At 36.9% G+C, this 26,896-nt stretch overlaps 1 long non-coding RNA gene across 1 annotated transcript; it reads right to left on the minus strand.

The window, feature by feature from the left end:
• Positions 1 to 352: 352 nt before the first annotated feature.
• On the minus strand, positions 353 to 2,291 carry LOC137490329 (uncharacterized). The gene is made up of 4 exons (XR_015498028.1): positions 2,163 to 2,291; positions 1,462 to 1,504; positions 1,284 to 1,346; positions 353 to 1,167 (listed from the first exon to the last, which is right to left on the minus strand). It is a non-coding gene; the product is annotated as an uncharacterized LOC137490329 (long non-coding RNA).
• Between the last annotated feature and the right edge of the window lie 24,605 nt (positions 2,292 to 26,896).

Here is a 26,896-nt window from a genome sequence, read left to right on the forward strand (position 1 = left end):
CTAGCTGTAAAACATTTAAATGCTCATTTCTGCAGCACGGACCTCTGAACACGTCTGGGTCATGCCTCACATTACAAGTAAAGATCATTCTAATTATTTTTGCCCACACTCAAAAAAATGATATGTTGGCGTTAATTAACTTTTTTTTGTCCACTGGTTCCACGTAACCGAGTTAAGTTACCTTTAAGAAAGAATATTAATTTTAGTGAACTTAAGTTAGTTACATAAAGGTAATGTAATTTTGTTTAGTTCAATCAACGTAACATTTATAATTTAGCTTTAATCAATGTAGTTATTTAAGTTCAATTATTCTAAAATTGATATTGTTATGTTTAACCAAATAAAAAAACAGTTTCCGTTTCATTGAGTTTATTCAATAGCATTTTTACAGTTTTACACATTTTCCAGCAATAAAATGATTATCAAAATCCAAATACAGTCTTTATCTGTATCTTCACTTATTACAATAAGTTAAAATATTAATACTATTAAAATAATAGTAATACAAGTATGAAGCAAATTGAAAACAATAAATAATTAACAAAAATATGCTTACAAAAACATCATAAAATACACTTTTCAAAATAATACTTTTCATATATTACAAAAACATTCAAAAATAATATTCTGCCTTCAAATGATTTATCAAAAATATACTTAGAAAAATCAAGTCTTCTTTTGTAAACTATACTGTACCTTCTTTACACTGAAAAAGCAGATAACACTTTAGTTGTTCAAAGAAAGATTAACATTTTAAAGCAAAGTAACACGATCAGCACTACACCATAAATTAGACCAACCATCACAGAACATGCAATAGCTACACACATTCATCTCTCTGACACTTGCACCATTTATGCACATTTGCACCAGACACTTTCTTACAAGCACTCCCTATATCTAAAAAACAAAACATTGTGCATGAAGTCTGCTTCACACAGGTGTGTGGGCTTGACAAACCACATGTAGAAGCATTCTTAATTCTTAATTTTTTTTTTTTATAATTAGCACATCTTGGGTGTATTGCCTCTTCTTGTTGATTTGCTGAATGTGTCCTCAATTGTAAGTCACTTTAGACAAAATAGTCTGCTAAATGTTAATGTAACTACTGTAGATTCATAAGGTGGTGTTGCACATCAAGGTTTGCGCTTCATCATGCCCAGCATCCTAAAAAAGTCAGGTAAAAAAATAAAACTTTTACCAACAGATCAAAGGTGAAAGGAGGAATTGGTTTAAGAGGAAAATACAAAATGTTTTAAAAATGAATAAATAAAATAGCTTACCATGTACTCCCTCACTTAGGGGCTTTGAGGATGCATTCACACCTTTTTTCCACTGGTGATGTTCTAAATAACATAAAATGACAATTAGTAATTTACTAAATAATTAGTAGTTAAAATTACTAGTAATTTTTACTGTACATCATTTTAATGTGTGTATAGGCATCTAAAGGCATAGTACCTGGATGATCCACAGTCTCCTCAGCCAGATATGAGCTGTAAACCTGTGAGAGAGAGAAAATAGATGTGAGTGAGCAAAGTTTTAAATAATAAAATATAATAATATAAATAGCAAATTAAAACGTGTTAGATGACCAAACAAATAAGCTTACATTAAATATGTCATCATGCTAGATGTCATCCTTTTTAAGTGTCACAAATGCATTTTTGCTGTTTTTTTTAAGTTAACAGGCTTGAATAATACAATTAAATAATAAATAACACTGTGCTAATACCACATTTTAATTAATATTATGTAAGTTATCAAAACTAGCATTCAAACTCGACAAACTGCTTGATACTCATTTAAAATAAAGACTATCAAATCAAATAAAAAATCAAATCACTTTTATTGTCACATTATCAGCAGCACGTGTGCTATGATGAGTGTAAAGCTTAGACTATTCTAACATGACTATTTCTTACTACCAATGTTTGCACCTTTATTTTGGGGGAGTTAATATATACCAAGTATAAAATTTCACAGGAATGCAAAACAAACTATACATTTATCTGTCTATAATGTGGAAAAGACACAGGGAACATGGCAATTTCATAGCAATACTATACATAAACACAACATAGTATTACAAGAGAGTACATTTATGATTCAAATGTTGTCACAGCCTCAGTATAAATACATAAAAAGTAAAAAAAACTCACCTGTGTGTCAACATTGGGGAAAGCTTTGTGCACGTTCTCAATTTGTACTGTAATCTTCATCTTTTGATTCCCATAATATGGCGCCGAACTGAGAGTGATCGTTGTGGTTTGAATCTTCTTACTTCCTGTGTTGTTTTGAAACTGCGCATGTGCAGATATTACTCCACCTATCGACCAAAATGCAGTACTGCAGAATCAACACAACTCCCTTTCATTCATGTTAATTAAGCAAGCTGTTTAAATGTGAAAACTGACTTTTTCTAATTTTTTCCAACACAACACTTTTATTTTTAATACACAAACATAAGCGAATTGTTTAATTTAAACATAGTTACATTCTTTGGACCAACTAAAGCCATAATTCATTTTTTTGAGTGCAGTGATTTCTATCACATTCCCTCCAGTCAGCCGTGTTAGCGAAAAGCACAGAGCTGATGGAGCAAACACATTAGCAGTTATGAAAATCAGCAGCAGCCTTTGATCTTTTGATTGGCATCCAAACAAAAATTAAAGCCTCAACTACAGCCTCGGGATGTGAATCTTGAGAGAGAGAGGAAGAGAAGGAGGGTAGATTTCCACTCTGACAAGTGGTCAAGAATGAAAGGTCCTGCCTGGAGGATGATAGTCAAACAGCAGAGTAATTAACGCTACAGAATTATCTACCCGCAACAGAGAGATGATGCAACCGCGAGCTACGATTTGAAACCTAATCTTGACTAATAGCTATGAGGGTATATTTGGGAAATAAAAAACTGAAGCATAAGGTTCTTGTATCAGCGGTTTATTTTGGACAGCTGCCTGTGCATCATCAATGTTATATTGATGTTGTTATATACCATATTAAAACTAGATAGCAAAGTTTACTTGGGACAAACTTTTTCAAAAATGCTGGCTTGAAAAAGTCTTGTCTAAAACTTATTTTTGTAAAAAACATTTTGCTACCCTGTTTAAAATACTGATAGCATTAATTAGCATGTTGCTAGCATGTTTTTCCAACATGGTTAGCATATTGCTGCCACGAATGAGTGTGTTATAGTTGGTACACTTTTTAAATGAAGCTCATGCTCAGAATGAATTATAACTCTGTTCATAATTATTTATAATAAAGCATAACAATTCTATAAATGCATCTATAAAACAGAACTATGCTGCATTGTACACTCTCGAAAATAAAGGTACCAAATCTGTCACTGGGGTAGTACCTTTTCAAAAGGTACATTTTTGTTCCTAACAGGTTCTTAAAAGGTACAAAAGGTATAAATACCTAAAAAGTACAAATGTGTGCCTCGCATTAACTTTAAGGTATAAAAGTGTATCCTAAATGTATTAATGTCCACCAGTATAAAACATTTCCTTTTGAAAAGGTTTCAACCCAGTGACAGATTTTGTACCTGCATTTCTGAGAGTGTAATGACAGTATTTATAGCTACATTTATAATAGTGTTATTAATACTTATTAGTGATGCATTAAATTTTTCAATGAAAAAAAAGGTTCATGCTCATGTTTTCAAACCTTTAACATTGAAGAAAATATAAAGTAGTCATCATTTGAATCGGATATTCAAATGTAAACTACTATATATGAACAGTATTTTAAAAGATATATATATATGTATACACCTGTTTATACAACAGTTCGACAGCATAATTGTGTGTGAAAAAAAGAAAGTCTAACACAGAGACTCTCAAAAACACTTCTGTACAAGGAACTACTTTCTTCCACCACTCGTTCACATCTGCAGCTAATGTCAGAACAGCAGAAACCATTAACAGTTCACAAATGTCCCTTTAGAACAAGTATTTGAATAATTCTATAGCTTAATATCTAAAGTGATGACAAAACAGGTGATTTTTGCTCACATTTTAAGATTATAAAACTGAACTGCATGAAATGCCTTCAGTCTACAGAGATAAGCCAGTCCCCTAAGCACTTATTATTATTTCTCCCCTAAGCACTTATCGCTGGATGCGAGGCGTCTCTAGACGCTTCAGAGCACCAAGCACAAAAACAGCAAGACACAGGAAAAGTTTCTTTCCTCAGGCCATCTACCTCATGAAAAGTTGAATATTCCTCAACTGTGCAATATTTTTTTTTAAACGCACTTGTACACTGCACCTTATATCAATATACAATTCAATACTTTCTCCAATCACATTATATAGTACCTTATAACCTGTATATTTATAACAAACATGTACATACAATTCAACATCCAGATTTTAAGACTGACTGCATCTCTGTTTAATGTTTATCGTCTTCTTTCATATTTATGTGTTGTTGCTAGTCACTTTATATACACTGTAAGCTTCTGTAGCCGAAAAAAAAATTCCTTGTGTGTGTGAACCACACTTGCCAATAAAACTTATTCTGATTCCGGTATTGATTGTTATGAGGTCTCTGTCGCCATCTTGTGGTGGATCATCAACCGTCACTTTCTTTGGTCTGCTCAGACAGGCTAATGGCAACCGATGCACTGAACCTGATGCTCCGAAACAATAAATCTTAAAAAAATTCGCACTATCCTTATAAATAAACTACATAGTTGCAATCTAAACAACTACAGTCTCAACTAAAAAGCCTTAAACATACTTTAAGTTGTCCAGCAGCAGCAATATTTTTCAAACTGTAGAGTGTCTCTGCTTGCCACTGTATGTGAGCGGAGTAAAACACAAGGCTGAAGGGCAGTGTTGCTAGATGTAGCAGAATTTATCTAACCAAAAGCTGTCCAAAACCTTCCCAAACGCACAAAAATGCCAAAAATATTAAACTAATATTCAATTTAATTTTAATTTATTTAAAATCAAATTAATCATAATTTTAACCATACAGCAAGGAACACCAGCAGTCTTTTTTCTTTTTTCAGTTTTACATGCGAAATTGTGTGTAAATTCATCCTATTTGGCGTTTTAAATTCTTTTGATCATAATTAGATGCTGCTTGTTAAGCAAACAATGCTTCTATGTTTGTTCTTGCTGTCAATTGTGGAAAAATTATAGATACGTTTTATGATAAACTGCCGTGAGTTAACTGCAGGCACTGTGTGATGTGCATGCACGCGAAGGGGAGTCAGCTTTGTCCGGGGAGTCAGAATTTGATAAAACTTTCCCTCACCTTCTCTTGCAGGTGGGCCCAAGTGGTTTGTGCTATGCACTGTCACTACTAACTGAATGGAGAAGCACGCAGTTATGTTTTGTAAAAATAAACTGCATATAAAATTTACGTTTTAAAACCGGCCAAATTTTGTCAACCCGCTTATGGCACTTTTTACCTGCAAAATCAAATTCAAAACCAACCAATCTGTCAACACTGGTGAAGTGTGAAGAGGCTGTACTAGTGCTGTTATTTGCACAATATCACATAGCTATCAGCCAATCAGATTCAAGAACCAGACAGAACTGTAAATATATCCGTAAATTAGCAGTTTTGCATGGTTTGTGATTAATGTTTTTTATGAAACATTTCCCCAGTTTATGTTAATTTCTGATTTTAAATTGGATTATGAGACCTTGAAAAGTTTGAAAAAGTATATTTTATTAACATTTTTAATAGTTTAAAGTAATATATTGTCTGGGTTAGTAATGTATATTTTATGCTACAAAAAATCTGTCAGTACATTTTCTGTTATTTTACAGGCTGTATTTTTTAAAAACATATACTTAAACAATTACTCAAAAAATCATTTATAATTGGCAAATCCATAGACCTGCTAATAGCTTTGAAGTGGTCTCCTAATTTTTCCCAGAGATGTATAGTCTACAAATTGCTTACTTATAGTTGTCTCTGTATATTAGCTTGTGATTTGGTGAAAGCATTTTACAGTAACACTGAAAAAAATTGCACACAGCAACCTTAATCTCCGTGATCCCCTCTCTGATGAAAAGCAGAAATGAGCCTTAGAAAGCTATTTCCACAATAAACAGCTGTCGAAGTCACAAACGCACCTCATTCCCTGTAAACTAGCTCACCTGCGCCTGGCTGACACTTCAGAAGATGTGTTTCGACAGCAAGGACAAGACTCGCCTTCCTGCTCCACATTCTCCTGTCAATGCACACGCTAAACTCTGCGCATGAGCGCCACTGCCTCAGTTTGAAAGCTAAGGTTATCGTTTCTGCAGGATGCTGGATGTGGAGTTCGTCAAAACCTTAAACATCCAGTCCTCCCACAATTCATCTGGGCAACTGTCGCTCACAGCTACTGCCACGTTAATATGAAATACAGCTGAGAGAACATGAAAGTACGACATCTAGACTGGAGCGAGTAGTCGCACAGGCCGTCTCCCCGGACACTAAGTATAGTTGAATGTAATGACCCCGTCACTGTACTACACAATTAGCTGTGATTTAAAGGTCATTAAGGACACAGAAACACTCTCAACTTTATGGTCTCAAACTCTTCATGGCAGAAGTAAATCAAAATGTAATTTGGTAACTGTGTTCCAGGCGAAAAAGTTCAGGGTTGTTCATGGATCATCTAAGGAGAGCTGAACAAATGTTGTGATGGGCTTGGTAAAAAAGACTTTTAGAACATATTGATACTGTCTGACTTTTTCTCAACGTAAATCAATTTCATTTACCACTCTTTATGTCAGCCTTTAAGTTTTACAAATATTTACTGTATACAATAAAAAAAATTTTGGATTCTCAGTCAAATCCAATAAAAGATGCAGTGAAGTGTATTTAACTGTTGCTGCTTGTTTGCAATGGAAGTGTAATATAAGGAAGTGGTTGTTTGAAAAAGTAAAGTGTTTTCTTTACTGAAGTGAAGAGCATCTTAGATTGTGTTCACACTTCAAAAATCTCTTGTTGTGATTGATCTGTTAAACCCAAAGTACACTTCATTTGACTTGTAAGCATACACAAGTGTTCATCACATTTGCTCTGGTACAACGTCCAACACTTGTCCTGGCCTATGTGCTTCAGGGCAGAGCAGTTAGTGAAGTTTATTCATAAACTAATTTCGAGAGGATCACGTGCTTATGATTGACACGGCTGGCCCAGAGTCAAGCTAATGTATGAACCACCAATCAGACTACTCCTAACCAAGTATAAAAAACCAAACACCTTACCTTTAGTCATCTTCGTCTTGAAGAATCCCCCCTTCCACCCCTTCGCCTCCTCCTTTGTCTACAGGGCAGCACGGCGGCCCAGTGGCTAGCACTGCGGCCTCACAGCAAAATGCCTCTACCCAAACGGTCAACATTTTCGTGTGGAGTTCATGTTCTCCCCGTGCTTGCGTGGGTTTTCCCCGGGTCCTCCGGTTTCCTCCCACACTCCCAAAAACATGACACTTAAGTAAATTGACTAAACTAAATTAGCACCAAATTCGATTCAATTCTGTCAGCAACGCATCACCTTAGCAACCCTCACGCAGCAGGAGGGAGGGGGGTTCTCGAGATCTACCCGAGCTAAAACTCCCCTCTCGCCCTGCAACCGGAGGGATCCCCGGGCTCGAGGCTCTCATGAGCTTGGGGCTCTCTCCCGAGACAGCATGCTAAACTAGCTTATCAACAATCATCAGCTAAGTGTGAACTCTTATAATGCATGTTTAGGGGTGTAATGAAAATAACCCATGTAAAGGCATTGAGTTGTACATTACAGTCTGCATTCATTCATTATCATTTGGCTTAGTCCCTATACTGGGAAACACCCACACATTCACACTCATACACTACGGCCAATTTTGTTGTATCACTTCTCTTTGGACTGCGGGGAGAACATGTAGACTCCTCACAGAAATGCCAACCCCAGCCAGGAATCGAACCAGAGCCTTTCTTGCGTTGAGGCAACAATGACTTAACTGTATAATACTTAATAATAACTTAAATGAGTAGTTCATTATTTATAAGTTTTGTACACATGCATTTAGGGCACAATTTTAAATGCAGCATGAACATAGGGCGGGGCAATTTACTGAATTGAAATTGCAAACGTAATTGAACAAAGCTGAGAATGTCATACCATGGCTGAGAAAGCCAAGAACTCCTCCAAATACCCATGACGAAACCAGGAAATCCCCTGTGGAATAGTGGTTGTTGAATAAACAAAAGATACCTCCAATATTTAACAGCTTTTATTGATTTGTGGCTAATAAACATGACTATGGATTCATCTCACAGAAGGATACAGTATATTTTAAACATTTCAGTTGTTAGGTGAGTTAGGAGTAATATGTTATTATACAGTATGTGATAGTTTCACATGCATAATTTTCTGTCTAAACAAATGCTGGAGGTTTAATACAGTATAACCGGTTTTATTGACAAAATGCTGTTTAAAGAGCCCCTATTAGGTGTTTGCTGAAAATGACCTTCCTTGCAGTGTGTAACACAGCTCTACCACCCCATTTACATGGGGCTTCAGTGTCAACGCTTGACCAAGGGCGTGTCTAAAGTTGGGGCTCGTCATTGCAGCATCAGCCAATGAAATTAGTCAGCAATCAGCTACTGTCTGAGCTGGTGTATTTGCATACAGTGATCTGATTGGCTGACGCTTCCGTTGGCGCTTGAAAAGTTTAGAAAGTCTCAACTTCTGCAGCAAGCAACGCCACTAAAGTGGTGCCGGCGGATCCACAACTCAGTTCGGCAACGCCTGACGTCACCCATTCAAGGTGAATGGGAAGCATTAAAGCTGACTCACATGGGCCGTAAGTGAAGTGAAACATCCAGCTGAGGCTTACATCTGAAAGAGCACCGTTTATAAAAGTATTGATTCATCTATAGAAGAGTCGACTCGTAGTGGTTCGAATGAATCGCCACTGTAACAAGTCTTTAGTTGTGTTGGCGTGACATAGATACAGAACTCAAGTTATTTGTTGAGCGTGCAGACACGGGAAAATTTAAATGCCCACAAACACTGTAGAAAGAAAAAGAAGACAAACACTGTAGCAGATCTCAGCTGAATCATGTCATGAAGATGCTGTACTCTGAAGTGTGAGGGAAAGTTAGTATTACTTTCCCTACCCAAAGATGAGGCTGTGAAGAGTCAGTGGCTGAAGTTTATTTTTGCAAAAATACCTCAGCATTATAGCCCCACCCTTGTACTGTGTTCCCATCATTTTTCTGACGAGTGCTTCAAGCAATCTACATACTTACATCGGGAAGTTCATAAATAAGTTCATAAATAAAGGAGTTCTTTATTTGTTAAAGGAAGGATCAGAAAAGACTATTGATATATGGGACTTGACAGAAACTAGACCAGTTCCTTCCTTTATTTCACAAGTGTAAGTAAGTGTTATTAAAATGGTTGCCTCCTTGTTTTCTCTAGCTTGCATATTATAAATTTAATTCTGTTTTGTTACTTGTATCCACTTGTACTGTATCTGGTTGACTCTTCATATTCTCATATCGTGTCTAAAGCCACATTTAAAACGAGACGCGTACCGCTTTGTTTACAGATTTAAATGCATTTGTGAGCTCTAAATCCACTGCCGTTTGTCCTCGCTATGGTCACCTTCAGCTGTTCTTAGACACGTGCAGGGGTCAAGTTTTAAAATAGTTTAGCATTTGCCGCTGTGTGGATTAATACTGAATGTGTGTTACTGTTTTTACTTATGGTTAAGAGTAGAGCAATATGCTGGTGTTTTAATTCACACCATGCTGCGCATTTCTCTGTCTCGCACTGAAGCCAGTCGACCAATCACAACAGACTGGGTCATCGGACCAATCAGCGCAGATTTGCATCGCACTAAGTAGGAGTTTGGGAACAAATGAATCGCTGAACGAATCATATGGGAGACATTGGAATAATTTGGCATAAATAAATGCATATTATAAAACAATGAAAATGTTTTTTGACCTTGCATAAATGTCAGACTGTTATTGGAGACCTCTCTTGTTCTGAAGTTAAAGAACCAAGAAATCTGAACAAGTGTATGCTTAGGCTTGTATTTGCCTTAATAGTCTTAGACAAAACTCTTGTACAATTCTATTAGCACTCAGTATAAACAAAAAGTGGAATAAACAAAGATTATCACAGATGACTGACTGTCTTATATGGGAAAAACATTTAAACCTTCTGACCAGAAGAGCTAAAATGGTGACAAAGCATTTTTAAGTGACCAATTTACTAAATATATATGTTGTGATGTTGCAGCAAATTTGTGAACATACAGTTCAGGCAATGTTGAGGCTGTTTGAAAAATCTACCAAAGCAATTTATGAAAACAGTTTTGCCTATATAAGTGTAAAAAACACAATGTAATACCCTTATGACCCTTTTATTGACAGACAAAACATGTTTCCCTGACACTCACTGTTCATTTAAGCTTAGTTTGATTAAATGTAATCATACAATAAGGTATGCAAGTGACCATACTAATCCACAAAGCTAGCTTTAAGGTCATTGTTTTTAATTATTTACAAAACACAGGGTTTTCTCATTTCCTGCAGCTTTAGACACATGAGGTTTCCATCTGACAGCGACAATATTTAAAAAGATGAAGCACACACACGGGATCTTTTTTTCCACCCAATTTCTGTGTAAATGGCAACTGTGGTACAGTACATGCTGTCAGAGTACTGAAAACTCGACCGGCTCCTGTGAATTTATATGAGATCTGTGACCTGAGTTTGGATGGGTTTTGAGGAGGTGTAACAAAACAACAACCTCTCCATTATTCATACCTCTCTTATTCCTCTCTTTCTCTCTCTGTCATTCCCTTCGTCCTTCTCCCTCTATCTCTCCATATCTCCCTCTCTCGCACTAACACTCTTCGCTTGTATTAATAAATGGTCCGACACTCCTGCGCTGGCTGTCAACATGGCCGTGTTGTGGAGAGAGCGAGAGGAGAGAAGGAGGTGTCAGAGCACCATGAATAATGGAGAGGGTGTAGACTGTGATCTGTCTCTGTATGTCCTGCACGCTGCCACTGCCATGTTTTACTGCTGAACTCGCCATCGGCCAATCAGCATCAGTTTAATTCACACATACACTTACTGAGAAACCCTCACTTACCTGGACACACAGGCAAATTGGTGATACCAAAACATCACTCACATGTACAGTGTGGCTCACAGAGATCTGGAAACAACTCACTATTTGGGAAACAAAAACAAATAAATCGTTTGGTTGGTCAGTCAGTTAGTCAGTCACTTAGTCAGTAAGTCAACAGTGGCCTCTGGTGTATTTATGTGAGAACAGCAGGTGCAAATGACACTCGCGAGTGAAATCTCAAAAAGCACAAACAGCATTCTCTGGTGGATTCAAGAAAACCAAAAATGCAATCAAATTACCTCCTGTGATATATTTTGCTCTCTCCTGAAATGTATATAGGGGTGCATAATCAGAATGAGCCTGGGTTGAAGACAACATAGGACAAAAGGTGGAAAACATAATCAAATTATGAAAAAAAAAAAAAAAAAACACACCTGAGTTGGAGATATAATAATATTGCTGTGAAACCCCCTTTTGGAAATTGATTTCTGAATGTAATCCAAAAATGGTTCTTCTACATTATATATCTGCAAAATCCCCTTTTAGTAGAATTTATTGTAAAATAAATAAATAAATAAAAAATAAGACAAATACAAGTATGGAAGCTTCACATAGACATATGTAGTTTGATAGAGCTAGAGTGAAATATATATAAATAAGTGGCTTGACAAACAGTTTATAGACAATATTAGACTCAATTCATTTTCAAGTCAAGTCACGTTAAGCTTCGTTATCATTTTGCTACATGTGTGTACATATAGTGGATAATGTTGTCTCATAGTAAAATAAAGCCTTAAATATGAACACAACTGGATGTAAAATTCAGTATTTAAAACCAATAGAATACTAAAGCTGTAATTTAACTGTACATATACTATAAATAGTTTACTAAACACAACCTAAGACAGACTAAACAAGTAATTTGCATAATACTGTACAATATTGGTAAAGATATTGTGCAAAAGATGCATTTAATGTTAAAAAGCAAATAAATGAATTAATTACTAAATTAGTTTCATTGGATTGTGTTCTTGTAACATGAAATAACAAAGTATCTGGTACATATAGATATATGAGGGTTTCAACAGGTGGTTTGTTCAGTCCACTCACCTGTGTGAACACACTCATAATTGTACAATGTTTTCCTAGAAACATTGAGTGTTTATACATAAAAAATCTCTGGTACACCTAAAGAGAAAAGAGGTTTTTTTCAACAGGTGGTTTGTTCAGCCCACTAACCAGTGTGACACACACTCAAAATAGCACAATGTTTCTGAGGTTATTAACGGGTTTTCATGTAGTGCATGTGGTGTGGTTTTCATCTGGTGTGCTGGGGAGAATGGGTTCTGGGTTTGTGCAAGGGTTGCGTATGTATGATTTCAGATAGGGTGGGGTGGTTGAGGGATCTCACAGCTTGGGGGAAAAACTCAGTCTAGCTGAGCGAGCTCTAACACACTGGCTGATGGCAGAAGCTAAAAGAGATTGTAGAAAAGACAGTCACGATACTGATAGCTTTGACTGTGGGATGAAAAGATAGACAAATAAAAAACTGACAGACAGACAGACAGACAGACAGACAGAAAGCAACCATTTTGGCATATTATTGAACACTTTGAGGAGTGTTAACCACCCCTCAAATTTCTTATTGGCTGTCCCAATTACCGCCACCAGTCGATCAAAATCATCATGTCGACTACAGTTAATGCTCTTGTTAGCCTATTAGTGCACTAATCTAATCAGAGAGCAGGACCATCACACAGTGAGATGTCCTAATCAGACATTTTCCCGCCAATTTCCCACTGCTCGTTAAGTTAACGATCTTTTCACAGAGCGACAAATTGTCATAATTGATTTTCTCAAAGTCAAGGCAAAGACTGCAGGACCCCTCTAGAGCTCCGCAGTCCATCCGTCCGTTTTCCCACCTGGAGACCAGGATCATAAGAAACATCATAAACTCATCTTGTGTGTGGCCTTTGCTCTCTGAAATACTGATCCTTTTCCAGAAAGGTGGTGGTTAATGGACTCAGTGATCCACACCAGTCTGGGGTGTATTTACCAAAATCATTGTTAGTGAACTGTGGTGTCAAGTTCAATGATTTTCTGTGTTTTCCAAACCCAGGGTTCAAGAGTTTGCAAGAGTTTTGTCATACAATAAACACAACATGAAAATTAAGCCAAACCCAGAGTAAGCCACAATTAGCTGGGATTGTATTAAGCAAGAAAGTTAGGATAGGTTTCTGAAAGACATTTGAAGGATTTAGTTGATTTTAGCTGTACATATAACTCCTACCATGCTAATAAGTTGAGCATGTGAACATTCTCCTCCGGTGTTAAGTTGGCTAATAATCTGAATGTGCTCTTCCCAAACTTTGTTAATAAAACATCAATTCCAGTGCTCAAACAGCATTGCAATGTTGAGTGGTTGAGACTTTACTGCTCCTACCCTGTGGTTAGAAACATGCATTGCATTCCAAATGATATAAATCCACCTCCAAATGGCGCTTTGGAGTGAGAACAATCATGGCTTCCATACTAAATGGTCATTCCAAAGTGCTCAAAACAGACCACTTTACAGAGTGCTTCGAAGGGCACAAGGAACAGACACTCTTTCTTCCATGATTCATTATGTGTCTTTCATTTGTGGTAAACTGACCCAAAATGGTGCAGATTGCACAAAAATGGCATTCCAGATTACACTTTTGTTTTGATTTTCTGGTTCACTACACTCTTCATTTCAAAGCTCTCACTCTGGAGGATAAACCCCACTAGGTGATTAGGGCATAGAGATAAGCGTTCAGTAAGAAATTGAGCTATCATTTTTTAAAGGAGGTCACACAAGAAAAGTGCTATACAGCATCATGTTTTTAAAATTCAAACACTTTGTTTTTTTGTGAATGTGTGTACACTGGTGTTGCAACATTACAATTCAAGAGGCCATTCAAAACCATGCCATCCCACAGAGCACCAGTAAACTCTAGCTGCATTCCAAATTATGCCCTATTCTACACAATTTTGTAGTATAAACAGAGTAAGTAGTGCGTTCAAACTGAAAACTCAAAAAAATAATAAGTGCAATTTAATTACTCAGATGATGCACTCATTCGACCACGTAGAGGAAGGGGCAGAGCTATCAGGTGCACATGTTGGATAACTTTATTATTTTGGATGGTGAAAGCAAAATTTTCCTACAAGAGTGATTATAGCGCCTCCCGATGGTGAATGCGGTTATATTCATGGCAGGTATTATTTGATAGTTTGGTCATTTATTTCACTGATTTAGCAACCGTCAAACATCATCAGGGAAACGCTTATTTTCCCAAAATTTCCGCATAGTAAAAAAATCATTAGTGTTCCATTTTGGACAACACTACATACATATACCATACCTGTCAACATTGGGATGTGAAAATAAGGGATATGCCCACTAAAATAAGGGATTTTTAACAGACTCACATTTAAGAGTAATGGGCGGTCCCTGGTGCTTCGGCGGTATGGGTTGCGTATAGGGAGGCTCGGTCCTTTAATGTTTTTTGCCACCCTTCAGAGACACACTGAAAATACGGGAGAAAATACATAAAAAATACCTTTACGGGATGATGGCGGGATAGAACTGAAAAATACGGGAGAATCCCGGGAAAAAAAGAAGGTTGACAGGTATGACATATACTAAGCTGTTGAGTGTGTAAGTGCATAAGTACATAGTGCATGAGTGCATAGTGTATAGTGTGCTCGCTCGAAAGATTATTGTGTGTATGCTTTAAGTCAATTTAATTCAATTCAAATCACCTTTATTTTTATAGCACTTTTACTATGTGGATTGTGTCAAAGCAGCTTTATTTAATATAGTAAATTGATACAGTGTCATTTCAGTTTTTAGTGTTTAAGTATAGTTCAGTTTAGCTCAGTCCAGTGTTATTTAATATTCACTGCTGTGAGTCCAAACACTGAAAAGTAATCCATCGATGCGCAGCTCTACAGACCCCGAACAAAGAAAGCCAGTGGCAACAGCCACGAGGAAAAAATTTCACCAATTGTCAAAAGTGAAAAATTAAAAAACCTAGAGAGAAACCAGGCTCAGTTGGGCACAACCATTTCTCCTATGGCCACAGGTTGTGCAGAGTTTTTATATAGAGATAAAGCTAAACAATCTTATATTTGCTTATATACATTAGATTAGTCAGTACTGAGGGCAATTCTGGAACTTATAAAACAAAATAACTTACAATAACCCTCTAAAAACTAGTGCACCCAAATTTATATGTTATAAAACATAATATATACAATATTTAAAGAGGAGACATTAAGAGAAACAAAAAATAAATAAATAACTAAACAATAGTTGAAATTTGGTAGTTTGTATTTTATTTTATTTTTATCTATTTTATTTTTTTGCAATATTTTGCTTGAATTTATTTGTATTATCTTGCACTTTCTAAATATGTTTGGTGACTAAAATATTATTTTAATAAATATATCTGTTTCATAAATTTGTTTTGATTAAATGCACCAAAATACATTGCCTATATTCACTGACAAACATTTTCAAATATTCATTTTCAAAACGGGGTGTAATCAATTATGCTGAGCACTGTATATATATCTTCCAACTCATAACTGCTGCTTTATTCATTTTTGAAATAACCTTTAAAATCACCGAAATGCATGTTTGATGATTATATTATATGTCTTGGACTTCCAAATGCATTGAGGTTTACAGTCTGTCAATGTCACTCCATTGTAGCTGCAATGCAGCATGATACTTTTCAACAAATGAATTGAGTGATGGTGACGCAGTGGAGCAGTAGGTAGTGCTGTCGCCTCACAGCAAGAAGGTCGCTGGTTTGAACCTCGGCTCGGCTCAGTTGGCGTTTCTGTGTGGAGTTTGCATGTTCTCCCTGCGTTTGCGTGGGTTTCCTCCGAGTGCTCCGGTTTCCCCCACAGTCCAAAGACATGTGGTACAGGTGAATTGGGTAGGCTAAATTGCCCGAAGTGTATGAGTGTGTGTTTGAATGTGTGTGGATGTTTCTCAGAGATGGTTTGCAGCTGGAAGGGCATCCGCTGCGTAAAAATGTTCTGCATAAGTTGGCAGTTCATTTCGCTGTGGTTCTAACCAACATGGTTTTGAATGGTGGATGCATGACAGTATGGTACAGTTTCTGGAAAAGGTAGGTACTAAGTTATGTGTTGTGTATTTAATGTTCTGTAGTGAATATATTGATTTATGTTGTTGTTGTTCAAGAAATGCATCACTGGCTAGAAAGACAGAAGATTTTCTTACTATGGAACAAGTGAAAATGTGTGAATTAATAACAATTGGAAACCCCATAATGCTAACTTGATCACACGAGGCATGCTTTATGCCTAGTTAGGATTTTAAGCTCAGTTTGAGCTTGATTTGCAGGTTAACTACCTCGTCAGATCGAGCTGTGACAGGGGGGAAATCAGCAGGTAATCGGCACTCAGCAGTCATTATGTGTGAACTACAGTACTGAATGTCACATCAACACCGCCAACACCTCGCTGACAAAAATCCGAATTCTACCATGCTAAATATCCTGGACCAGTCAGCAGACTTGACTCAACATGGGGTCAGATGTAGTGATGAACTACAGCCAATGAGAGTGCAAGTCATGGGATAATTGGTCATTGTGTTCAACAGAAATGTCTGTTATGGCCTGAATGGTAACATACTTGCTTCAACCAGCGTTTACACAGACATGAGAGCTAATGAAAGCCTCTCTTAGCTGAACCATGCAAATCTGCCATCAGTCCACTAACAGATCAGCTGATTGACATGGCTTTCAAGTGCTCCCTTGAATGCTTTCAGAGATTTAAATGCTGCGTTCTATGATAGCAAATGTAATGAATTTGTTGATTAATTATATATTGTACTACATTTTACTAATTATTACATTAGAGTCATTAATATAATATAATATAATATAATATAATATAATATAATATAATATAATATAATATAATATAATATAATATAATATAATATAATGAAATAATTTAAAAAAATCCCCAGAAATAGTTCTGACTCCAAACTGAACTCAAAAGTTGACAGCGCTGTCTGAAAACTAAAGAGTTCACAGCCAGTGGAGTCACTTGCCCTTAAAACATGTCAGTCTCAATGACAATTAAATCAGTGCATCACTGAAATAGCATGAGGTGCAAAGCAGCGTTAAGAGCTGAGGAGTCATTACTGGATTCTTATGTGTTCTATGACTAAAAGAACAAAGGAAACGCATGAAAGCGTGGAAGTGCTATCAAATTAAAATTATTTTAAGCAGGCAGAGACCACAGTAGCCGTTTAATTTCACTTCTGTGTGAGGACATGTCAGACAGCAAACATGCTCTTTTTAAGAAAATAATGAGACGTTGAACTACATTGTGGAACATTGTCTTGCAAAATCAAAAACAGAGAGAGAAAATGAGGACATTTCAGTTGCTTTTCTGTACAGAATTAGTTTTTAAAAAATAATGTTTGAGTCAAGCTTTTATTAGTAGATTAATTAGAAGGCCACAGTCTGGAATGTTTTCTTTTTAAACTGATATGAATATTTGAACGCTTTGACTGAAATGAATTGTACAAGGTTTGTTGTCAGACAGCATTCATAAAATGTTCATAGTCAAGCATTCACACCTTTTAAACACTCAGAAACATTCTTTATCAAAAAAAGTCTATTGAAAAAGTATGTTAGATGACATTCCTCTAACAAGACCAAGGTCATAGATTCACTTTGCTACGAATGATAAAAGACAAACACTGTACATTGAATGCACTTTAAGTCATATTGAATGCAAACTTCTGCTGGCTCCAGGCTGATAATAACAATGGGCTAATAAGAACTGACGTACAGTACTTTATTTCTCCCATTTTCCTTCCTTCCTCATTCATTCCAGTATCTTTCTTTCTCCTATTTCTGTCTTGGCATTTCATTTGGGCTGATTATTCAGACTCACAATGGGAGAATTACTGCAAACCACAGCAGATCTGTGACACCTTCCCAATTCAAATAGTATATACGCCGCATATCTTCATTAAACAGAACAATGCGAGAGCAAGAAGATGATGTGGTCAAACTGGTTTCTGCTAAAAACAACAGCGCACACACACATAGAAATAGCAGATGAATATAGAAAGGAGGAGAGAGAAAGAAGGGAAGGCAAACATCATGAATAATGGAATGGTTAGGATTGTACGTGCACATATAATTCCATGGTGTACTGTATGTCTCTGACAGGAGAAAGTTTGCGCGAGAAAGAGCTTATGGTGGGATTTGTTCAGATTTCAACTCTGATTGGTTTCTGAATGCCACACTCATTATTTATGATGACATTTTTCAGTTTCTATAAATAAACAACAATATTATTCTGGTAAGTGTGTCGCCTGTACAAGAGTGTGATCTCATTGCCATCCATCACCCTAATCTTCGTCTGAAAGCTGAACGTCAGTTATTTCATTTTCCTTTTTCCCTATACGTTGTAGTGCTATGTGTAAAGAATGTGTAAATGTTTCCTGTGTGGATTTACTTTGAATTGGGTAAGAATAACTACAAAACTTCCCTTAGTTACGAGTTCATTGTATATATGCATAGTTCCTTAGCAGGGGTAGCCGTAGCCGAATAAACTGCCATACTCTGGCATGTTTTATAAGGCAGGTGCTACTTTACGAGAAATATACATGTTTAACATTTTATTTGTATGTTGATGGATTTTACATCATTGGAGTTAGATATGATTGTGGTTGGGTAAAGAAATACACACACACACACACATATATATATATGTACAGTATAGCCGCACCCGACATGCACCCGATTCTAATTCTTTGTTTTAGGCCTGATGATAAGTCACAGTGGATATTAACAGCAGATTCAGTGAACTAATGTGTGCATCTCTGATAGTAAAATAATAGCCTATGTTAATTGTAAACGTTTTAAAATGAATATTTATTTATAAAAACAAAGTTTTTCTTTGGACAACATTTTCTTCATTTTCAAATACACAAAGTAAAAATAAGACATTTTAACTTTTACAGATACTGGAACAAGATAACAAAAATGGTGCCACTTCAGCCTAAATGGCAGCGATGTTGTGTTTACTTGGCTTTTTTCTTTGCACTGTGCAAAAACAGAACAGCATCTACTGTGCCTAAATTCGGGCGATTCCGCCTCGCCTCCAAAACGCGGCCAGCTGCACTGAATGAGCATCCGCTTTCACCGCTTGTTGTAGAAATGAACAAGATTCTCCTCGCAAGGCGCAGCAGTCGTGTAAATAAGCGGTCCTTTTTCTCCCAGAATGATAGCAGATTTTCCTCTGATGACTCCCTTAACTGAAACTTTGAACAGTACTCTTGCACTTCATCCATTATTTTGGCCGTCTTCCCATTCTGCAAAGCCCACTCTCTGCTTTTTTGCTGGTCCACTGCCATGTCCATGTTACATTCACCCGCAACCCACCCGCAATTAATCACAATTTATTTTTTTATTACCCAACCCGCCTTACTCACGAATTATCAGCAGCGCCCGCGGATATAACCACCATCCACGCATCACTACTATACACACACTATGGACTACTATACTATACTGTTCAAGGATGAATGGTCAGGGAAGGCAGTGCCTCACCTGCCATCATAAGATGTATACTAATAAAAAAAAATATATGTGCACTGATCTGAGCTATAAATGCAATTTCTGTTTGATTCAAATGATTTTAATAATTTTAATGATCAAAACTGCTGCATTTTGCCTATTTTCTGTTCATTTATAGCGTAGGAAGCGCACCAAGCTCTGCTTCACGTCAGATTGCGCAATCCCTTGCAATCTGGCTTGAGCCCACTACTTTTGCTCACTCAGTGTATGCTACCAATGTAATTCTTTATTGAAATGTTTTTATACACTGTAGACATTTTTATTATATGTCCTCACTTTCCATATAATAGGTAATGTATTTCACATATATCACACATATCACTTATTCAGTGTAAGAATCTGACATACAGCCGCACTGTAAAGACATGAGCTGGGGCAGGCAGTAGCTCTACCACACTGAAGAGGGCACGCGAGAGCTCATGTTATTCTTGTTTAGTGGTTACTCTCCTTTTACGTAGTAAAGTTCAGTTCAGTTATTTTATGTCTTGCTCTGACTGACTGCAAAAATCGCAGATATTCACTTTAAAAATTCTGAAAATTGGACTTTCAATCAAAACGTGAATAAATAATTGACAATCAATCCTGAAGCTAAAGGACTTGCTTCAAAGGATGGGGCAGAAGATAACACGTTCATTTCGAAGTAATTTAAGTCATGTCAAGACATCATTTACAAGTGCTGTAAAGGTAAGACCAGTGTGCAAATCCTGTGTGTGTGTGTGTGTGTGTGTGTGTGTGTGTGTGTGTGTGTGTGTGTGTGACTGAGAGAGAGTGCATCCGCCGTGGTGCTGTGTGTGTCGCTTGTTATAGTTGTCTGTAGCATCCAGCTGGGTGTATTTTATTAGGTATGTTTTATCGCTATGCATTTTACATTTTTACTTTGCCCAATATGCTCCTGCCATGTGTATAGAAAAAAATTCTGCTATGAAATATGAAACACAATTGGTAGTTGGGTGGATATGTTTGTGAATCTGACTTTTGACTTTGAAAGGGTCACTGCCTCACCAGCCACAAACCTCACTGCACGTCACTGATACTGTTACTGTTTTGCATGAAAGTATGATGACAACCTAACTTACTTAAAAAATAAGTAATTTTACTTATTTCCACAAATTTCCACAGTCTTTAAAAATATTCTTAACTTATTGAATTTCACAGTGAAATTTCATGAGGTTGCACTAATATCATCAACTAATATTATGTACATAAAAAAGCCAATATGGCAAAGAATTTGAGTAGTTTAGTTTATCCAATGTGAGCAAAGAATTATTCATTCATTACTTTTCCTTTGGCTTAGTTCTCAATTTATAAATTTTTCAATAACTCAAAACACGGGGTTTCTGGTATACCCAGAATAGCACTAATAGCAAGTCCACTAAAGGAGGTTGAGTCTTCTCATTTATGGCTCCTAAACTATGTAATAGCTTTCCTGATAAAGTCTGATGCTCAAACACACTCTCTCAGTTTAAAACTTGATCAAAGACCTATCTTTTTAGGAAAGCGTACACATAATGCATCACATACTGTTGCTATTTTTATTTTTAGCAGTTTATTTTGCATTGATAATCAATCTCTTGTTTAAATACACTATGAACAGCAGCTACGCTAATTATTTTCTTTGTTCCTTATTTTCACCAAGGGATACTCATCCCAAAGCCTCTAGAGAGTTTGACCTGTGAAGAGATCATGGCAACCTTAGAGGACTTCTAGTGATATCCATAACCCTGGACCCGGCCGTATTCTGAGCAGATGCTGTGGTGGCCATGGAGGAGTGGAGAGCATGAGACTGATTCCTGAAAGACCACAGTGACATATGAGTCTTAGCATTGATTCCATGGGCCAGGCTGAACACCCACCGGTGACCTTCTCACACCTGCAGCTTCTCCACAATAGACGTCCTGCATGTTGGCCAGTTGGCAAGTTTGTCCAGAGAAGAAATGGTCGTCCACCAACTGAGCCTGGTTTTTCTCAAGGTTTTTTTTTCCCTTTACTTCCGTTAATTGGTAAAGTTTTGTTCTGCGCCACTGTCGTCACTGGCTTTCTTGGTCTTAGACTAGTGGAGCTGCGCATCAATGGATTTGCTCTTCAGTGTTTGATCTTTCAGCAGTAAAATTCAAACCACACTGAACTGAACTAAACTGAACTCTGAAAACTAGACTGACACAATTTTAATTAGGGATGTCCCGATCCGATATTGACATCGGAAATTCGTCCGATATCAGTCCAAAAAACTATATCGGAGTGCGTTAAAAATCTCCGATATAAGCAGTCCGATATTCTCTAAACTCCGTTATAGCTATTCTATCCAGCAGCGTTCAGAGCCAGCATGCAAAGCCCATGTGATCACAACACTGCTTGCTAGCAAACAAAGTCTCTAAGATTTAACGTGCTCTTCACACTAAGTTATGGTGTTTTACGATAGAAATCTATTGTGACGGTAGCACACGCTGACGCTAGCAACAACGGCACATCTCTAACGTTACTGGTTTATTTACTTCACATCAAGCGATCTATACATTGTGATGCATAAGGCTGCTAAGCAACATAAGGCACTGAATGGCGACGTAGCACACATCGTGCGAGCCTCAATTCGGTAATGGCATATCGTGGTTCATCCAGTGTGATACCTAATTCATCACCAGCGCTTCCCACACATAAGACTTTACCTCAGCGGCCTGGTTCTGTGTGTATGAGAAAAGTCTCCGGCACAGACTCGTGGGCTCTGCTGCTGCAGCAGACCCACAGAGATGCGCTGGACACCTGCTCTGACTTTAGCTTTGAGAAGAGCGCGAGGACACACGGGAAAAAAGCCTACAAAACATTATCTTTTCCCGGACATGTCCTCTATTTGGGACTTAAAAATGGCATTCAGCCAAGATTTGTAAATCGCCGAACATGTCCCGGATTCTGCTTTTTTCAGCTGCGTTTCTACATTATTTTATACGCAAACTTTCAATCTCAATCTCTCAGCAGCACCAAGACTAGAGAGGGAGCAGATTTGACCTGTCAGTGGTGCACATGGATAGTAGGAGTGAAATAGTGGATTTATTACTCTTTATTTCATTTTTTTACTTGAACACTCTGAAAGGAACAGTGTCATGTAAAATGCTAAACATTTTTGTTGTTTTCATTGTCTGTTAAATTAGAATAAGAAATCATTCTGTTGCTGATGGCCATTACAGTTTAAAAGAAAGAATGGTATTAATTTTGGGGCAGAAAGAAAATTTTATTAGAGACATTCCCATGTTTAACTTTTCTTTAAAAAGCCCAAAAAGATAAAGTGCTCTGATAAACAGTGTCAGCTGTGCACATCAGTTTGCTGTTTTTTACATTGTCTTACTTTTCCCATGTGGGCAATAGGGTGGAATCTGTGCAAATATGCAAATATAATGAATTTTGATAAATAAAATTATTCTTAAAATTATTTCAAGTGCTGTGGAGAAAAGGTGTGTTTTAATCTAGCCTCTGCAAGTATTTTTATATTAAATATAATATGTGCAATATATATTATTATAAAATTAATAATGTTTGGGAACATTGATACAGCCATAATCTTCTTATGATACAAACACAGTTGAAATAGCTCTGATCATGCAAATGTTTACCATACTGCACATTTTTATAAACTTAACAATAAATGATTTCTGCTGCCCAGTGTGAAAGCTATTTTTCAGCTCAACTGGATCAAAAATTCATCAAAAAGCTGTGTGTAAAATTGAAATTTTGGACACTGAACCTTTAACAGTTGTTCAATTAACAATATTTTTTTCTTATGTTCCTGCTCTCAGCAGTATCTACTCTTTGCTGATGGTAAAAAATGAACAACTGAAATGACCTTTAATTAGCATTTTGCACTTTAAAAATGTATTTTTGTTTATTCAATTAAGATATTTTTCAGGGTCTTAATATTTATTCTTTCATTCTTTTTATATATTCTTATGTAAAAGTTCACATTTATGCAACCAATAGTTAATAAACTGGTTGTTTTTTCCATACTTACTGTTGCTGACTTGTTCTCAGTTTGATCTAGCCATTCAGACATTCCACTCAACAAAATAGGTAAAAGTAAAGTATTCATAATTTGTGCTGCTATCGGATTTATATCAGTATCGGTATCGGACTGATGGCTGCAATATCGGTATCGTATCGGAAGTTAAAATGTTGTATCAGGACATCCCTAGTTTTAATTTACTAGAATTCCTATGTTAAGCTGCTTTGACACAATCTACTGTACATTGTAAAAGTGCTATATAAATTAAGATTTATTTAATTTCATTTATCAGGGGTCGCTATACAGCGGAACGAAACACCAACTATTCCGACATGTCTTATGCAGTGGATGCCCTTCCAGCCAAAATCCAGTACTGGGAAGCCTTAAAAGCTATATTAGAACATTTCTGCAACAATTAAAAAAAAACTGTGTCTTTTTTTTGTCTACCTTTTAAGGTCAAATGCATCCTTTTTGGGAAAAAAAAAGAATTAATATCCATGTATATCTAGCTACACTTTAATCCTAAATCATTCCAAAATCCCATGGTTCTCACTTCTAAGAACACATGCTCGTCGTTAGCACAATCCATTCGAGCTACAGGAATCTACAAACATTCCATGTAGTTCCCTCACAAAAGCTGTATTACATATCAAAACCCTGTATAAAGTTGTTACAAATAGAGCGCAGCATGTCACGCAGCAGGACATGTCACCGCCTCAGAAGTATTTCATGTCATCTTTACAGTGACAAATCACTCTTGATTCGAAGCAAAATACAAGCCCAGCATACACAAGCGTAAATCAGTCACGATTTCAAACCGAGAACAGCCTTGAACTGACTTCGTGTCACCAAACAAAAGACAAACCTTAACAAAAGAGCTTCTTACTAAATTATGAGCCTATTCTGGTCTTCCTCTGCAGAATTCACCAGCAAAGATAACATTGTTCCACGCTTAACCTAAAGAAACGGGATTTACAGAATATGAATGATTTAACACGAACGTGAGACTAAAGTGAAGGACGGCGTACGAGACCTGAAGCTTATTCAAGGTCACATCTGAAAGTGGGTAATGGCTTAGCGCTGCGTTTCATTTCCCCAATCAGAGGGAACAACACACACACACACACACACGCACACACACACACACACCCACACACACACACACACACACACACACACACACACACACACACACACACACACAAGTCTGACTACAGGAATGCTTAAGTGTATTAATATTGAATGGGTGCCTTTAATTAGAGAACAGAGCTTCTCTGCTGTGGTCTAGGCAGAACTTGATTAGACAAGAGCGGAGGTATCAAAGGAGTTTGACTTTGAATTGGTGAGTGTGCGTGTGTGATTGTATTCACGTGTAATTGCCGTGTGAAAATTGCGCTGCACATAACCCTTGTTAGAACTCGTTTTATTTTATGGATCATAGGTGCTCTGCTTCTCAACAAGACCTCACTGTATGGCAATAACAATGCTAAATATATTCCTCTTCCTCTATTGTTTACTTTGGAGCCTCAGTTATCAGCAGTCATTGTCGTTCTCTTGTGATTTCTTGTGCCATCTTGTTAAAGTAGAGCTGGGTTTCAGTCTTGGCCTGTGATCAGACAAATAACAATAAAGTTGATTTGATTTGGCACATTGCTTCAGTCTACATTGATTTGGCGTTGCGTAATTAGACCCTTATGGATCAGCAGTATGGCCAAGTTCCAGAAATCCCGTCCAATGTTTGTGTTAATATTTCCCTTTATTCCTTTGAGTAGCAGATTAAGGATTAGATTAGACTGGAGTTTTGCCAGCTTCATCCCAACATGAAGGATCAGTGAACCCAAAGAATGAACATTATCATAACTCGAGTTAACAGAGCTAACGGTTTGAAATGTCATTCTGGGGTCAAATGGTCCTATAAAATTTCATTTGGAGAAATTTAACAGAAATGAAATGAGAGAGTACAATATAATATAGCACTAGTAGCTCTATATACAGTTCTGGAGTATGCAAATAATGTAGCCAGAGCTACGTATGGCTGCATTTCGTCTCTAAAATGACTGCTATGGGGCGGTAGGATGCCGTTCTATTTTGTACTTTTGTGTGACTCTGGAGTCAGATCTGAGTTTCAATAGTCATGTCAAAGCAGTAAGTAAATCAGCAAACTATCATCTCAAAAATATTGCAAGAATCAGATGCTTTGTTTCCAGTGAAGACTTAGAGAAACTTGTTCATGCTTTTATCAGCAGTAGGGTAGATTACTGTAACGGCCTCCTCACTGGCCTTACCAAAAAGACAGTCAGACAGTTGCAGCTCATCCAGAACACTGCGGCCAGGATTCTGACTAGAACCAGGAAATTAGAGCATATCACACCTGTCCTCAGGTCTTTACACTGGCTCCCAGTTACATTCAGAATAGAGTTTAAAGTATTATTACTGGTCTATAAATCACTAAATGGCCTAGGACCTCAATACATTACAGATTGAATACAAACCAAACAGATCACTCAGATCTTTAGGATCGTATAAACTAGAAGTTCCAAGAGTTCAGTCAAAGCAGGGTGAATCAGCTTTCAGCCACTATGCCCCTCACTGCTGGAATCAGCTTTCAGAAATTATCAGATGTGCTCCAACATTAGGCATGTTCAAATCAAAACTGAAAACACATCTGTTTAGCTGTGCCTTTACTAAATGAGCACTGTGCTGCATCTGACAGATTACACTATTATGTTTTTCTTTTCTTTTTTATTATCTTATAACCTATTTTAACAAATTTTTATCTGTTTTATCTATTTTTTTATTTTTATTTTTAAAATTCTTATTATTTGTTTTTATTTTCTTACATTTGTCTCTTTTATGTGTCTTTTTTTTTGTCTCTCAAAGTGTTTATGTAAACACTTTGAATTGCCACTGTGTATGAAATGTGCTATATAAATAAACTTGCCTTGCCTTGCCTTGTACTAGCAGCTGACTGTTTACCTCTGTATGTACAGCTTTCCCGCTGTTACCAGTTTTTCTGGTAGCTTGACATGTACGTCATGGGCTTAAGACGCAGAGTGAAGTTGACTGCGATGGCAGAATTTGACTCTGGTGAAGAACAATTCCAGAAAGCAGGTAGGAGAAAAGCTAAAAAATAAAATATATAAGTACAGTG

This window comes from Danio rerio, chromosome 8 (assembly GCF_052040795.2).
Source record: "Danio rerio strain M-AB ecotype USA chromosome 8, GRCz13ab, whole genome shotgun sequence".
NCBI lineage: Eukaryota > Metazoa > Chordata > Actinopteri > Cypriniformes > Danionidae > Danio > Danio rerio.